The following is a 15,033-nucleotide window of genomic DNA, read 5'->3' on the forward strand; positions in this document are numbered from 1 at the left end:
CTTTCATTCTTTTGCATGTGGCTGTCCAGTTTTCCCAACATCATTTATTGAAGAGACTTTCTTTTCTCCATTGTATGTTCTTAGCCCCTTTGTCAAAGATTAGCTGTCCATAGACGTGTGGTTTTATTTCTGGGCTTTCAGTTCTGTTCCATTGACCTGTGTGCCTGTTTTTGTACCAGTACTGTGCTGTTTTGATTACTGTAGCTTTGTAGTACAGTTTGAAGTCAGAGATTGTGATGCCTCCAGCTTTGTTCTTTTTTCTCAGGATTGCTTTAGCTATTCCAAGTCTTTTGTTTCCCCATATGAATTTTAGGATTCTTTGTTCTATTTCCATGAAGAATGTCATTGGGATTCTGATTCAGATTGCATTGAATCTGTAGATTGCTTTAGGTAGTATGGACGTGTTAACTATGTTTCTTCTTCCAATCCGTGTGCATGGAATGTCTTTCCATTTCTTTATGTCATCATCAATTTTTTTCAGTAAAGTCTTGTAATTTTCATTGTATAGGTCTTTCACTTCCTTGGTTAAATTTATTCCAAGATATTTTATTCTTTTTGTTGCGATTGTGAACGGGATTGTGTTCTTGAGTTCAGAAAGAGGTTTTTAAAAAATGTATCAGATGTAAGAGGCAATAAAGAATCAGTGGGACCCCAAGATCTCCAGCTTGAACAACTCATTTGCGGGTGGCTATGGGTTGCTAAACACATGGGATCATCCTTTTGTGACAGCATACCAGAGCAGAAAAGACCCTCCTTTGGAGAGTATTTAACCAAGTTTTCATTGTTCAGGTGGAGAAACTGAGAGGGGCTGGAGGAATCAGTCCCCTATAACCACCTAGCAGAACTGGGTGGGCATCCTGGTTCTCCCTCATGGACAGTTGTTTCTACTTATAATTGGACCCGTGGAAACTCCGAGTGAACTGTGCAAACTGGGGCCAGTCAATTCCACCCCTGTCCTCGAGCCTTGTTATCTTCATCTGTAGAGAGGACCAAGGTGCTGCCCAGCTGTGTGGTGGGGAGGGTTAAAGGAGGTTACAGATGTGAACCTGCTGCTCCCCGCCCATCCTGTTGTTGGTGCAGTGTTGACATGGTGGGGCCCTTATCCCCTGCCCAGCCCAATCTGCAGGGGCTGCTTGGCTCAGAGCCAGAGCTGACAATGTGGGGAGGGGCATGCGGACTCTGTACCACCTGCACCTCCACCAAAAGGAGGGACCTCTCATATAAGACCCCTGCTCCCCTGTGTGCTGATCATGGCCTGCTAGCACCTCAAACTGGGCATGAAACATCACCCCTGGTTTATGAGCAACACCCAACAGCACCCCAGGGACTGGGACAGGAGCAGGAGGGGAGAAACTGAGAAGATGTGGCCATTCCTGCCAGGAAAGTCAGGCTGAGGGGAAATGCAGTCACTGTGTGACACCAGGGGCATTCCTTGGCCTCTCTGGTCCTCCGTCCCCATCTGTGAATTGCTCAGCTGAATGAGACGGCTAGTTGTTCTGACTTTGCAATCTTGTGACAGGAAGATAGACGATGGAAGGACGTGAAGACATGGCCGTTATCTGACTGCATTCAGCAAAATCTTCCCTCCCGGCGGGAAGGCTTGGGATTGGGCATTTGTGGTTTGACTCAGTTCGTCTGTTGTGCACCAGGCCTGATGCTTGCTAAGTGAGGTGTGGATTGCTAAGGTGTGGGAGGTGTGGCCTTGCCTTCCAGGAAGGGAGTGGGGCTACCAGCAACAAGAGCTAAGGTTTACCAGCACAGCTTTGTGCCAGGGACCATTCTAAGCGCTCTACGTGTGTTAACTATCCCTGCCACCCCTTACAAGGTAGATTCTATTCTTCCTCTCATTTTAAGAGCAGGAAACTCAGGCCCAGAAAGGATGAGTAGCTTGTCTGAGGGCACACGCCTAGAAAGTTATAGAACGAGGGAGTGAGTCCAGATAGTCTAACTCCAGACCACCCCCCCCCCTTAACTGACATTCATTGAGCGACTTTTGTATGCCAGGCACTGTGCTAGGTAAATTATAAATGTGATTTGCTTTCATCTCCCCCGCAATTTGAAAGGTGGATATTATAGTCTTCATTTTATAAATGGGGAGACAGGCTTAGAGAGGTAAAGTGGCTTGCCCCAGGTCACACAGCTCATGTGTGGATTGGAATAGAGGTTGAACCTGGATTGGAATACAGGTTGCTCTTAAAAGCATATGAGAAGGAAGGCAGCCCAAGTTTTACGCCAGATTGTTAAGAATCTCAACAGGAGTACCAGATGTGGTGTAGAAATGTGAGAGTCCAGCCTGGGGGAGGCGGTAAGGAACTGTGGTGAAGAGGGAGCTTGAGCAGGGCCTGGAAGCACGGGTACAGTGGGAGAGCAACTGCATGAAGGCAGATTCACGAGGCAGGCGAGCTGGACAAGCGCGAGCAGGACTGAGCAAGCTAAGGCAAAGGTGGAGAGCCTTGGGTCCAGGGGAGGAGCCTGGACCTGATACTTAGGCAGTGGGGAGTGGTGGAGGGCTTGGATGGAGGAACGAGGGAGCCACAGCGGGCATTAGGAAGGTGCTTCCCTGGCTCCTGAGTGTGTGAAAGCTCTTCCAGAGCAAATTCCTCCCTGATTCTCACTCCCCGCCATCCCTCCCCCAGATATCAAGTCAGGCCATGTTTGGAGGCGTGGGAGGACAACTGGGGGCTTGTCTAACTACAGAGACTTGACCTGCCTGGGACCAATCTGCCTAGTGGTTTCCTTTGCTTCTCAGAGCACAGTCTCAGGGAGATTCCCCACTGCTCCAGACAAGTTCAAAGTGCTTCATTCTTAAAGGGGAGACACCACAGGAGGGACAGCCTGTGTGAGCAGGTTCTGCCTCCATCCGGCAGCCTTGGGAGGTCCCACAGGGCATCTTTGTCCTGGGTCTCACACATGGAGGATCCGGGGAGTAGCCTGCTGGGATCTTTTCCAGTTGGGGTGGGCTGACTACTCATCTGGACTTGTCTAAAGTTGAACAAAGACCCCTCTTGGCTTTCTCTGTGGTTTCTACCATTTACTGACCGTGAAGGAAAGATTCCTGTCTGTGAGATGACTGTGGGTATCTGAGCATCTCTAAAGGTGCTCCGCTTGTTTCCCTCACAGTCCAGATAAGAACACCATCAGAGTTGGCTTTGTGGTTCACATTGAGACATCACCAAGATATTTTAAAAAATGAGTGCAAAACAGTGTAAATTGAGAACTCAGTTTCTTAGCAATAACATCTATTTAGTGTGTTTGGAAGAAAAACAGCCTAAATTATAGGAAAGGGTGATGATCAAGATCTGACATAAATACATCAACAAAGATGAAATGCAGACATGGACATTGGGAAAGCCTTCCTCACACGCCATAGGGCCTGTCCCTGTGCAGACTCCTTCACCTGGCAGAGCTGTAGGAACACATCGTGTGCCTCAGGGGGCCTTCTCTCGGCTATGGCAGAGGAAAAGCCTAGACTGCGCTGATCTTTGGGTCTGGAGTCACCCAGAGGAGGCATTTTCAGGGCCATGCTCTAAATACTGGGCAAAGCCTTTGCACCTGGGACTAAGGGGTTTCCAGTGGATGGGGCTCTGGGAATTTATCGGACCACCTGGGGCTGGTTCTTCTGTTCCTGGCTGCACTCACATAGGGCCTAAGCTTCTCATCCTCAATCTTTGGTCCTTTTGGCACCTTCTGGTGACCTCTCTATTGGTCTGTGCTAACTTTCCCCCTCTAACCAAGACCATCTGCTGTTCACTGATTCCTCGTGCTGAAAAGCCTAACCCAGTACTGACTCTTTCTGCTCCTGTTTTTGTCTTCTCTGCCCAGCTCTGTGACTTTCTGGGTGTGAATGATGCTTCAGCTGGTTTGTAGAAATCCCCAAGCGTTGATTGATTTCTTTTAACCTGCCAGAGAGAAGTGCCCAGAACGGCAGTTGTTATCGTGAAACAGTGCCGAGATGTTGTGCATGGAGAACACATCTGCCCACCTCGGGGAGGTCACAGGTTAGGTGGGAGTATCTTAAAGTCACAATTTTCTCTCCCTCCCAGAAAGCCCTTAGTTCCTGGGCTGGTTTTTGCTTTCTTCTGTTTGAATATGTTTTGTCTAGACATTCAGGAGCCTAATGATACATTGCACTGTTCACACTTTACAATTTATTTAATAGAGCACATTTACATATATTAGAGGGTAGTGGTTTAGAACACAGACTTTGAAGGCACATTGCCTAAAATCAATTCATGGCTCTGCCATTGCAGGCTCTGTGACCTTGAGCAACCTACTCTTTCTAGACTTAGATTTCTTACACAATAGGGGCCATAAAATACCTAAATTATTGTTGTGGGAATAGATAAATTAATAAACAAGACTTGCACATAGTAGGTCTACATAAATGTTAGCTGCTAATATTTATTATTATTATTACATTTACTTGCATGGCCAACTGTTTAAGATGGTGGCATAATCTGAGTTACGCTGGCTCCCAGCACCTTCCTGCATATGCACTAGCTCCAAGCCCAGTAAAGTCACCCTGTTCCAAGCATTTGGAGAGCTCCCTGGTGCTGTCTCACTTGAGTTTAGCATCGAGCCCACCTCCTCAGTAGCATGCTGTCTTCACAGTCACAGTCTCCTGCTGGTCCTCACTGCCGATCTCAGTCCTGCCGGGCACTGGTGCTGCTTCGTGGCTTCTCCAGGTATTGTTGTCTCTTCCTCTGCTCTTGAAGGTGCTAGTTCTTCAAAGACCATTTGGAGGGCCCAGGGCCACTACGCTGGGGGGTGACCCAGAGGGAAGCAGGGAGAATGGCTCGCTGCTCCTTAATCTGCACTCTTGCCACAGGACTCTGCCCTCCTGCATATTCCACCTCCCCTCCCACAAAGAAAACCACCTTGCCAAGCTCTCCATTAGTGAGCAACGGAGATTTCTCTGGAGATTGGGCCAAGGATATGGTTGCATTGCACACCACGCAGCAAACCATCTAATAAATACTTCATCAGCTTATAGGATTCTCTTCCCAATCACCCTTCCCTCAGTCATCCCTCAGCCTGGGCTCTTCCTTTTTTTTTATTATTCAGAATAATTTCTATCTTTGTGCTGCTTTTCAGCACAGAAGACCCCTCTTTATGAATGAGTTCTCATCCCAGCTGCTGAAAAGTTAAATATGAGAAGACTGTCTATATGTTGCACAAATAGGGTTAGCACTCCTCGGGGTCATTGCCTCCCTCACTGACCAGTTCTAGAGTCATGCAGTGTTTTCAGCTCTACTCAGTTCTGGTTTCTTTTCCAACTCACGTGAGCTGTGCTGCAGATTTTGCTCTGTCCATTGCCACAGACTTCCTGACTTCCAGAAATGTCCATGGTTTGGTATCAGGCAACTCCCTGGGGATGGGTGGCCCCACATGGCTGCAGCTGTCTCTATAACAGATGTCCTATGCCTTAGGCTATACTCACCCATTGAGAATACCTAGTGATGGCATGCTCTTCCCACTAAAAACCAGCCCATCCAACTCTGTGCCTTCAGGAAGGTTACCCAAACTCACAGCCTTCTGGAGATCCATATGAAGGTATGTGACCTCAGAGAGTACTCAAGGGTCAGACCATGTGTAGCACAGTCTGTTAGGTGTCCCAGCTGTTAGATGGAAATGGCTTGTCTGGCTGGATCCAGTCACTAGACGTTGTTTCTCAGACTGTGCTCCGCAGACCACCTGCATCTGAATTACTTTGGGAATATTCAAAAAATATAAATGGCTGGGCTTTCCCAAGACTTACTGAATCAGAGCCTTGGGAGGTAGGGATGAAGACTCTGAATTTTTAACAAGGCCCTATTAATGCTTTTTCATCCTAAAGTTTGAGAATCACTGCTCTGGACTGTAAGCTCCATTCAGGCAGGAACCTTAATTATATTCCTCAAATAGACAACTTTGGTTCCCCTCTTCCTCCTGCTGGACACATAGGAAGAGTCCATCTCCTAATTCCCTTACAATTGGGTGAGACATGTAGTCATGTGTAGCTGATGGGCTATAAGTGGAAATAAACTGTTACTTCTAGGCCAAAGTAGAGAAGGACAGGGGTGAATTCTCCATGTTCTTCTCCTCCCTTTCTGTGGTGACCACAGAGGTCACGTGTTCCAGATGGAGCAGCTACGGGATGGTGGAGCCTCCGTCATCCTGGCTCCCTGAGTGGCTGTGTGGGGCAGAGCCCCCTCACTGAGCCGCTGTGGACACAGAATGTGAGTGAGAAATAGACACTTGCTATGTTAAGCCACTGAGATTTCAGGATTAGTTATCACAGTATAACCCAGCATTATCCTTACCAGCACACAAGCTAAATTCATCATCTTTCAGTGAATGTTGGACAATTGATTTATTTGCCATTAGGAAATTTAATGAGATTTCCTTTAAGCTCCAGTAACAGTTGCTGGTGAAACAACATCTGACTGCAGTGGACAGGGCTGGGACAAGGGTGCGACAAGCCGGGCAGCTACACTATAAAATTTAAGGAGGTTCTCACTCTCGGGTTTGTGCGTGTACAGAATCAGCCCCAAAGAGTGAGTGCCTCCTTAAATTTTGTACCCTAAGTGCTTATCTTGCCTCACCCTGGTCCTGGCCCCAGCAATGGAAAAGCCCCATCCTGTTAATCTAAGCTTTGTCGTGGAGAGCTCCTGCTTTTTAAAAGAACAAATAAAAACAATTTGTAATCTCACCCCTCCTTCATTCAGTGAAGACTTGCTGAGACCCACATGCCTGAACTAGGCACTGTCATGGTCCTCAAGGGGGGCAAGTCAAATGAGGAAGCTGACGAATAAGGACAATACAAGGTAGTTGGTTCCGAGATGAGGGATGAACCAAGAGCTCATTAGCTCATACAAGGCAGAGGCTTGGGCTCTCTGGGCAGCTCAGCTCCCCTGGCAGATGATGATGTGAAAATGCCAAACAGAACAGTGCCTCATGCTTGTGTTTGGAGAATGGTTGGGTAACGGTAGCTGATGACACTTGTTCAGATGGCCGATGACTGGTAACTGGGATCTTACTATCATTTGGGTGCATACTTGGTCTGGTATTGCAGAGAAGGAGGTTCCAGACACTCAACCGTTGAGAGGACACATGCCAAGTGCTGGACACAGTGCCCAGCATAAGGCCTGGTTATAGGAAGGGCCCAGAAAGGTCAGTTCATCTTTCCTCTAACTTTGTTTGGCCAGAGTTGAGTGTGGGAATGGTCAAAGGGAGGGAGGAGGCAAGAAGCTCTATAATGAAGAAATTGATGACATTATAATAAGCATAATAATATTAATTGAATACTCATGATTTGCCAGGCATGGGTCTAAGCACTTTATTTGTAAGAACTCACCAAAAACCCAATGACAGAGGTACCTGTATTCATCTCCTGTGGCTGCTGTGATAAATCACCACCAACATGCTGGCTTACGACAGCACAAATTTATTACCCTACAATTCTGGAAGTCAGAGGTCTGACATGGGTCTCACTGGGCCAAAATCAAGGTGTTGGCAGGGCTGTCTTCTTTTCTGGAAGCTCTGGGCAGAATCCATGTCCTTGCCTTTTCCAGCTTCAAGAGGTCACCTGCATTTCTTGGCTCATTTCCTCTTCCATCTTGAAAGCCAGCAATGTCAGCTGAGTCCTTCTGCTGTCATCTCTCTGGTTCTCTCCCACCTCCTTCTTCCCGTTTTAAAGATGCTTATGATTACATTGGGTCCACCTGGATTATCCAGGATCATCTGTTTCTATTATGGTCAGCTGATTAACCCTCAATTCCGTCCTCAACCTTAATTCTCCTTTGCCAGGTAACCTGACATATTCAGAGATCCCAGGATTAGGACATGGGCATCTTTATGGGAGGCACTATTCTGCCTACCCGAGAGAGTGCTGTTAATGAAGGAGGTGCTGTTAAAGGAAAGACCACGACCATCAAGGTGTTTGGAAGACTGAGCACCAAGTTTCCTTATTTACCAGCCAAGGGAAGACATGCTGGGGAGGAAATTCACCAAGTGACTCCCTGAAGGGAAAATGTCAGGGCATGTTCTGTGCTAGGTTGTGATTATGCTAATTGAGTAGCTGTTTGCACCTTGGATTGGATAGAATGAGTCATTGGCTTGTACGTGGTCCGTTAAAATAAGTCTCAGTTTATATTGGTCAAGAAAGAGTCTTCAGTTAGTTCTGTGGAGGTCTCCTGTCCTGGGTCACGCCAGGTTCACAGATAATTATCACCATCAGCTGCTTACAGCCAGTGTGGTGAACACAGTACTCAGGGCTGTTCCAAGTGGAAAGGCCTTCTTTTATCTATTATTGCTCCCAATTTCCAGATGAGGAAACTGAGATTTAGAGAGGTCACAAAGCTTGAAGATTCAAACCTCAGCAGTTGGATGCTGGCTTCCTGGCTGGCACTCTTCTCCTGTATCCATCTTAGGCGCAAGAAGAGGCTGCAAGTAGGGAATTCAGCGATGGCACTTCCTGGAGGCTGAGAGACTCAGGTAGGAAAATCAACACAAAAACCTTGCCTGGAGTTTCGGGAAAATGCATTTCCTGAGTGAACAGGGACATTTGTAGACGAAACTCACCAACCATCAGGCAGTGCCTCTTGCAGCAGAAAACATGATCAGCTTCTGACATTAACCCCGGGGCAGGAAGGAGCAGCTCATTAAGCTCTGGCGGGATCTTGACAGCCGCAGATGTGAGACCATGTTTCTAAACGACTTACAGTGGGGACCAGTGACACCTCATTACAAGCGCCCATCAAGGGCCTGTTCTTCCCTCTTCATCTCCCACCATCAATCTTCCAGCACAGAGCCTGTAATTAGGACCTGTATTGACTCTTGATCAATTTGTTTTGTTAGGCTGAGGAAGAACACTGCTGGTTATGTGTACACATTGAAAAGGTTGTCACATGAAAGTGTGTGGGTGTGTTGGGGGCGGTGGGAGGTGGGGATGGTGCCCTGGGATTCCTGGCTCTGCCTGCAGTCACAGAAACATGCCTGATGGATTCCTTTCCCATGGGGCCACCATGGCAGCTAGGGCCCAGCCTTCCCCAAGATGAGCTGAGATATCTGATAGTGTCACTCATGTGCCAGCTGCTTTTGATGGTGAGTAGCTTCCCATGAGCCAGGCACTGTGCTGTGCCACAGGAGATAATTCTTGTATCAGTTATGCCAAGTTTCTCCAATGGAAAAATGGAGGCTTAGTGTGAAAAAGTAACTTGCCAGGGTCAAGAGAGCCCCACAGATGTTTGTAAGGTTGCCTCAAAAGTAACGTCATTTAGAACAGAAGTGGGAAAACATTTTTGGTACAGCCCAGTGGGTGACACCGCCATGTCTAAAGAAAACTGTCATTAACTGGATGGGGGAGGGAGGCTAGGGTCAGCCCTAGTCCTGGCAAACAGGGAACCCCGGAGGCTAAGTTGGCTGAGGGTGTGTGCCCCTCTGGGATATTGCTCCCTGGGCTGTCACAGAGCTGGTCTGCTCCTGAGACAAGTGTCTGCTTTGGAGACCAGACCATCTGACACTCTCCATTTGGCTTATTACACACCCTGATCACATAACCAGCGCCACTTGCATTGAGCCCACAGTCACATGACAACTCTCTGGTGATGAATTGGTATCCCGTGCAGATTCTCTGTGGATAGATGACGGCCGATTAACCATTGCACTTCTCATGGCGAATTTAAATGTTGACATTCGGGTGTATGCATCCACTTCTTGTAAGCTTGGTGAATTTGAGTCTAGCATGAAGGGACGGCCACATCCTTTAGTTCTGGACAAGAACAAGATCCTAAAATTTGGGGCTACAACAAAACAGCTATACTTGATGAATTCACCTGGGGAATTTGTCAGTCACCTTTTTTGGGTAACCTTGGGTCCTTGTGGCCAATCCCAAAACCCATGAATATTGAGGGAGGCAGGACTTGATATCTTGTCTGCCGACTCTGTGTCCAGTACTGTCCCTGATACCAACTATCACCTTCCTAGTCTTGGTCTCCCGGTGCAGACATTCGGTAGCCGAGGCTCTGCCCTGGAGAAGATGAGGTGGAGACAGAGAGGGGTGAGGGCTTCAGGGCTCTCCTGGCTTGACGTAAGAGAGGGAAACAGCAGGAGTCAGGCTCTCTGGTCTGCTCACTGGGTTTCATCGGTTCAGGCTCAGAGTTCTGACTGATTCCTAGCTCCTCTCTCTAAGGAGCAGCTCAGAAGCTGGGCAGGGCCAGAAGGACCTTTATTCCAGGCTCTGAGGGAGGAGAGAAAAGGCCCAGCATGAACCCCCGACTAGTACACTTCATAATAAAACTCAGAAATGATATTTTTCTTCTGGAAAAGTCAATTCTTCCGGAAGCTGAGGAGGAGAACTAATATAGGCTCAGAATCTGCCTGCAAATTCCCTGATGAATTCCCATTGAGAGGTGGGGTCTATGTTCCCTCTTCTTCAATCTGGGTTCATCTTGGTGACTGGATGACCAATAGAGTAGGACAGAAGTGATGCTATGTGACTTCCAAAGGTAGGTCATAAAAGATGATACAGCTTCCTCCTGGTTCTCTTGGAACACTCACGTTTTGTGCTCTGAGCTGTCACATTAAGAATACTGAAGCCGCCATGTTGTAAGGAAGCTCAAGACACATGGAGAGGCCATATGCAGATGTTCTGGCTGCCTGTCCCAGCTGCGATCCCTACTGACAGTCAGTGTCAACCACCAGATGTGTGAGTAAGACGCCCCCAGATGATATCGGCCACCAGCCATTGAGTCACCCCCAGCCTTGGAGTCTTTCCGGCTGAAGCTCCAGAAATTGAGGGGCACAGACAAGCTGCCATGTCTCTGCTCTGTCTTAATTCCTGACCCACAGAGTACATGAGCATAATAAAGTTGTTGTTTTACGCTACATTTTACGGTAGATTTTTTTGCAGCAAAATATAACTGGAATGGTCTTCAGCTCTGTGGCGTGGAATTAGACCCTTAACTTGTTTGAACCAAACACAGGATAATGATATCCACCTTGCATGGGACAAACGTGACAATGTTTATTGAAGCTGCGGGCATGCATTAGGTGCTCAGCAAATCATGGTTCCTGACCTTTCTAGAAGGCCCCTCCCAGGTCTCTTAGCCTCCCCTTTGGGGAATATGGCCCTTTCTCACCAAGTCAAAAGGAAAGTTTTACATGGGCTCCACTGCCTATTTCTAATTAAAATCATAAAACCCCTTGGTTAGCACTGTAATAATTTTTGCCAGGCTGAAGACAAGCTTCATAAACAGACTTCTTAAAGGGAATCTGAAGCTACTTCTGCAAAGCAGAACTTAGAAAAAACCAGTCACGAGGGCATAACTGCAGCCACAAAACAAAAATAACAAAGCTTCCCCATTCCTAGGGCAGCGCGCTCAACTTCCTCTCAGTTCCTGGGGCATGTTGGAATCTCATGGGCAGCTTGCTGAAAATGCAGATATCTGGGCCCCAACGTGGATTAAACATTTTTCTTTGGGCCAGAAATCCAAATTTTTAACAAGCACCCCCATTCTGTTGAATTTTTTAAATAATGGCTTTTTTTGAGTTATAATTCATATATCATACATCTTATCCATTTACAGTACACAACTCAATGATTTTAGTATATCCATAGAGTTGTGCAACCATCGCTGAAATGAATTTTAGAACATTTTCATCACTCCGAATACAAACCCCATACACTTTAGCAGGCACCGCCTTCATTCCCACTAATCCCCTGGCCCTACGCTACCACTAATCTACTTTCTTTCTCTATAGATTTACCTATTCTGGACATTTCATATAAGTGAAATCATATAATAGATGGTCTTTGAATGGCTTCTTTCACTTAGCATAATGTTTTCGAGGTTCATCCATGTCATATCCTTATCAATACTTCATTACTTTTTATTGCTGTATAATATTCCGTGTAATGAATATACCACATTTTATTTATTCCTTCATCAGTTGATGGACATTTGGATGATCTCCACTTTTTGGCTATTGTAAATAATGTTGCTATGAACATTCATGTACAAATTTCTATGTGGAAATATGTTTTGATTTCTTTTGAGTATGTATTTCTATGACTGGAATTGCTAAGATATATTGTTACTCTATGTTCAATCCTTTAAATAACTGCCAGACTGTTTTACAAAGTGGCTGCACCATTTTACATTTATCTCAACAATGTATGAGGGTTCTAATTTCTCTAAATCTTTGCTAATACTTGTTATTATCTGTCTTTTTGATTAAAGCATCCTAGTGAGTGTGAAGTAGTATCTCATTGTGATTTTGATTTGTATTTCCCTGACGGCTAATGATGTTGAGCATCTTTTCCTATGCTTATTGGCCATTTTCCTATCTTTTGGGGAGAAATATCTATTTAGATAATTTCCCCTTTTTTTAGTTGAGATAAGAAGACTTAACATGAGATCTACCCTCTTAACAAGATTTTAAATGTACAATAAAGTGTTGCCAACTATATGCACATTGTTGTACCGCAGATCTGTAGAACTCATTCATCTTGCATAACTGAAACTTTATACCCAGTGAACAGCAACTCCCCATTTCCCCCTCCCCGCAGCCCCTGGCAACCACCATTCTACTCTCTGCTTCTATCAGTTTGTCTATTTTAGATACTTCATAGAAGAGGAATCTTGTAGTCTTCGTTCTCTGTGACTGGATTATTTCAACAGTGCAATGTCTTCCATGTTCATCCATGTTATTGCGTATGGCAGGATTTCCTTCCTTTTTTCCTACAGGCTGAATAACATTCCATTATATGTACATACCACATTTTCTTTATCCATTCATCTGTCAGTGGACATTTAGGTTGTTTCCACATCTTGGCTATTGTAAATAATGCTGCAGTGAACATAGGAGTGTAAATAAAGAAGACACAAATAAATGGAATGACATCCCAAGTTCATGGATCAGAAGAATTAATATTGCTAAAATGTCCATGCTATTCAAAGCAACCTATAGATTCAATGCAATCCCACTGGAAGTTTTTAGAGAAATAGAAAAAAAAAATCCTAAAATTCATATGAAACCACAAAGGACTGTGAACAGCCAAAACAATCTTGAGAAAAAATAACAAAGCCAGAGGCGTCACACTTCCTGATTTCAAAATGTACTGTAAAACTACAGTAACTAAAACAATATGGTAGTGGCATCAAGACAGACATATAGAGCAATGGGAGAGAATAGAGATCCCAGAAATAAACTTATGCATATATGGTCAACTGATCTTTGAGAAGAGTGCCAAGAATGCACAATGGGGAAAGGATGGTCTTTTCAACAAATGATGTAGGGAATACTGGCTATCCAGATGCCAAAGAATGAAATTGGACCCTTATCTTATACCACACACAAAAATCAACTCAAAGTGGATTAAAGACTTAAATGAAGACCTGAAACCAGGAAACTCCCAGAAGAAAACACAGGGGAAAAGCTTCACGACATTGGTCTCGGCAATGATTTCTTGGATATGACGCCAAAAGTATAGGCAATAAAAGCAGAAATAGAGAAGTGTGATTACATAAAAGCAAAGAACTGCACAGCAAAGGAAACCATCCACAGAGTGAAAAGACAGCCTGAGAAATGAGAGAAAATGTTTACAAACCATATATCTGATAAAGAGATTAATATCCAAAATATATAAGGAACTCCTGTTACAATAGCAAAAGAACATGTAACCTGACTGGAAAATGGGCAAAGGACTTGAGTAGACAGTTCTCTAAAGAAGACATAGGGATGGCCAACAGGTACATGAAAAGATGCTCAACATCCCTAATCATCAGGGAAATGCAAATCAAAACCACAATCAGATACCATCTCGCACTTGTTAGGATGACTATCCTGAAAAAAACAAAGATGACAAGTATACACTATTGGTGGGAATGTAAAATAGTGTAGCTGGTATGAGAAACAGTGTGCAGGTTCCTCAAAAAGCTAAGAATAGAACTCCCCTATGATCCAGTAATCCTACTCCTGGGTGTATATTCAAAAGAATTAAAAGCAGACAGGGTCTCAAAGAGACATGTACATCCCATCACACTGAATTTTCACTCTAGGTTTCAGAGCTCAAGGGACTCTTTGGGATACAGAGAGGAAAGGGGAGGTTGGCTCTGAGATGGGATGAGACCCTTGCCCCTCCGTGAGCTGATGCGGGAGCAACAGCAGAGGTCTGGCCAGTGCTCCCTGCACGGTGCTCCCTCTAGTTCCTCGTCATAACTCAGATACTTCAGTGTCCCTCCACCAGCCTGCACACAGGCAGTCTCATCAGGGTTCCACCCACATGGAACAGCTCTCAGCTCCCACCTGCGCATCCAGCAGGCATTCTAGATTTTCCCAGGGCCTTTCCCAAAATATTTCTGAGAACTCTGGGGCTGCTTTTGCACACATAGCCTGAATATCCTCTTCTTACTACCACTTTGTGGGTCTCAGTGATGTCCCTTTGTAGTTGCTGGAAATTGGGGACCTCCCTCTGAGCCTGAGGGAATCTCCCCTTCCTTGATCTCTTGAGGATGCGGTTTCTTGTATATAAGCAGAGCCACTGCCTGAGATCATTCTGCCTGTCTTGGGGACTTGACCTCCTCCAAAAGATGTGTACATTTATAAATGCTTACTATTGGCCAAGCATTGTTTTAAGCACTTTACATGACTACCCCCATTTTTGGATTCAAGGGCTGTGGCTCGGAAAGGCTAAGTATCTTGCCCAGGGTCACAAAGCTTGTAAGGGGCAGAGCCTGGCTTTGAACTCAGGAAGTCTGACTCTGAGTCTACTCTCCATCTGATTGCTGAGCCCTGCACATTGTGTGTGTGCTGCCTCCCCCATTGGACCATGTGATCCCAGGGACATTTGCCTCGTCAACCTCTTTCCTGTATCCCCAACACTTAACGCAGTGCCTGACTCACAGGAGCCCAGAAAACATTTCCTGGGAGAGAATATGCGAGTCTCAAGGTGTGAGTCACGGCAAAGCTTTAATTCCACAAGGAAGCTTTTAGGTGCAGCCACAGGAGCACCGACGGGAGCAGGAGGCCTCGCTCGGGTCCTGAGTCCCG

This window comes from Equus asinus, chromosome 15, assembly GCF_041296235.1.
Source record: "Equus asinus isolate D_3611 breed Donkey chromosome 15, EquAss-T2T_v2, whole genome shotgun sequence".
Taxonomy (NCBI): Eukaryota; Metazoa; Chordata; class Mammalia; order Perissodactyla; family Equidae; genus Equus; species Equus asinus.